Raw genomic sequence first — 2,423 nt, 5'->3', positions numbered from 1 at the left:
AGTAATGATAGCTACTGAGTTAACATGGTTTAAAAACAAAATCAGGAAAAAAACAATCCTAGCAAAGTGCAGTTTTGGGGCTGTGCCTAGATAATCATTAATTCTGCCAAGAAAAGATGGAATATTTTGTTTTCAACACATTAGAGGCCAAATCAACAATTATGTAAGGTAATTTCATTTTTATGGTGAATGCATTTGAAACAATACCTACTTAAAAAGAACAGAATGAGAGTTCACAAGGCATTTAATAAGACAGTAAAGCAAGAGCTTCCAGGCAAAACCCTCTCAGAGCTTCATGATGGATCTCAGCTGTATCTTTCCATGATGTCTGTATGCCCAGAAATATCCGGCTTGCAAGAAGAGCACAATAATATAGCTGAGATGGAGTTTATTACTATGAAGGAGAATTTTTCCCTAAGTTTTTATGCCATTTATACATTAACCTTTAAAATACATAGCACTTTGAGAGTGTCTGAACTTTCTACATTTCTCCATAATGCCAAATTTATTGAAGAATATTGCTTGCCATAAAACCTATAAGGGTATTCTGCAACAGTGGACCTTTTGGGAAATGTGTTGTATAAATAACTTTTCACTTGAGCATGTTATTCAAACAAAATGAGCATTTTTCAAGAAAGAATGAAGAAAGGAAGGGAAAAAGGCAGGGAAATAAGGGAAGGGAAGGGAAGGGAAGGGAAGGGAAGGGAAGGGAAGGGAAGGGAAGGGAAGGGAAGGGAAGGGAAGGGAAGGGAAGGGAAGGGAAGGGAAGGGAAGGGAAGGGAAGGGAAGGGAAGGGAAGGGAAGGGAAGGGAAGGGAAGGGAAGGGAAGGGAAGGGAAGGGAAGGGAAGGGAAGGGAAAACAGAGAGGGGAAGGGAAAACAGAGAGGGAAAGGGAAAGGGAAAGGGAAAGGGAAAGGGAAAGGGAAAGGGAAAGGGAAAGGGAAAGGGAAAGGGAAAGGGAAAGGGAAAGGGAAAGGGAAAGGGAAAACAGAGAGGGAAAGGGAAAGGGAAAGGGAAAGGGAAAACAGAGAGGGAAAGGGAAAGGGAAAGGGAAAGGGAAAGGGAAAGGGAAAGGGAAAGGGAAAGGGAAAGGGAAAGGGAAAGGGAAAGGGAAAGGGAAAGGGAAAGGGAAAGGGAAAGGGAAAGGGAAAGGGAAAGGGAAAGGGAAAGGGAAAGGGAAAGGGAAAGGGAAAGGGAGGAAGGAAGGAGGGAAGGAAGGAAGGAAGGAAGGAAGGAGGGAAGGAAGGAAGGAAGGAAGGAAGGAAGGAAGGAAGGAAGGAAGGAAGGAAGGAAGGAAGGAAGGAAGGAAGGAAGGAAAGAAAGAAAGAAAGAAAGAAAGAAAGAAAGAAAGAAAGAAAGAAAGAAAGAAAGAAAGAAAGAAAGAAAGAAAGAAAGAAAGAAAGAAAGAAAGAAAGAAAGAAAGAAAGAAAGAAAGAAAGAAAGAAAGAAAGAAAGAAAGAAAGAAAGAAAGAGAAAGAAAGAGATTTTTCACTTGTCATTATGACCAGTTTGGACACTTTCAGAAACACTGTCCTCGTCTTAGCTGGCATAGAGTTAATCTTCCTAGTAGCTGGTATGGTGCTGTGTTTTGGATTTAGGATGAGAATAATGCCTATAACACACTGATGTTTTAGTTGTTGCAGAGAAACACACTGGCTACCCAGTGGATGAAATTAAATGATTTAAGCATGCAAATACAGAGAAAAGTACATTCATTCTGTTCAGCTCTGAAGTGACACTTTTCCTTGTGTGAATTCAAGGGTTTACTCATGGGTCCTACCACGAGTTCCTGAGGAGTAACCAAGGTTTGTGCTGTCAAGTACAAACTTTTGTTTGTGCTGTAATTGCATCACAGTCATCTCTGTGTGTCCAATCAAGCCTTTGACTAGCTGTCTGGTGTGGGCATTGTTGGCACCCAGAAGACTTCATGAGCTTCTACTCCAACAGTCTCTCTATGATTTTGATGAGCTTTGCACTGAGTTCTGTAGTTCTGTACAGCCCCAGTTGTTAGCACAGTACCATGGGTAGACTTGATTTTTTTATTTTTTTTTTTTTTTTGTGCCAGCTGCAATTGCAACATATGTTGTGGAATAAATTTACCTTTGGGAAAGACATCTGGCAGTTAGGCTGAGTTCACTGCAGAGTGTTTGGACAGAACAACTGCAGTAGAATCACACTTTATGCTACTTATCTATTATTTATTTATTTATTTATTTATTTTCCAAAATAGTAATGACAAATAAGGACAGTTTTATAACAGAAGATTTTTTGTTGTTCTTGTTTAAATTCCAGAGCAAATAAGTGAACTTCTTTGAACTTTTTTTTTTTTTTTTTTTTTTTTAATGGCATTCCAGAATGGGATTCCATTCAGCTGCCACTTCCTTATTAAATCAGTGCTGTGGCATGTAGTTTGGCCAACAAAA

The sequence above is a fragment of the Aythya ferina genome (assembly GCF_964211825.1).
Source record: "Aythya ferina genome assembly, chromosome: 1".
Classification (NCBI taxonomy): domain Eukaryota; kingdom Metazoa; phylum Chordata; class Aves; order Anseriformes; family Anatidae; genus Aythya; species Aythya ferina.
The sequence above is the reverse complement of the archived record's forward strand: the minus strand, read 5'-3'. Positions refer to the sequence as shown.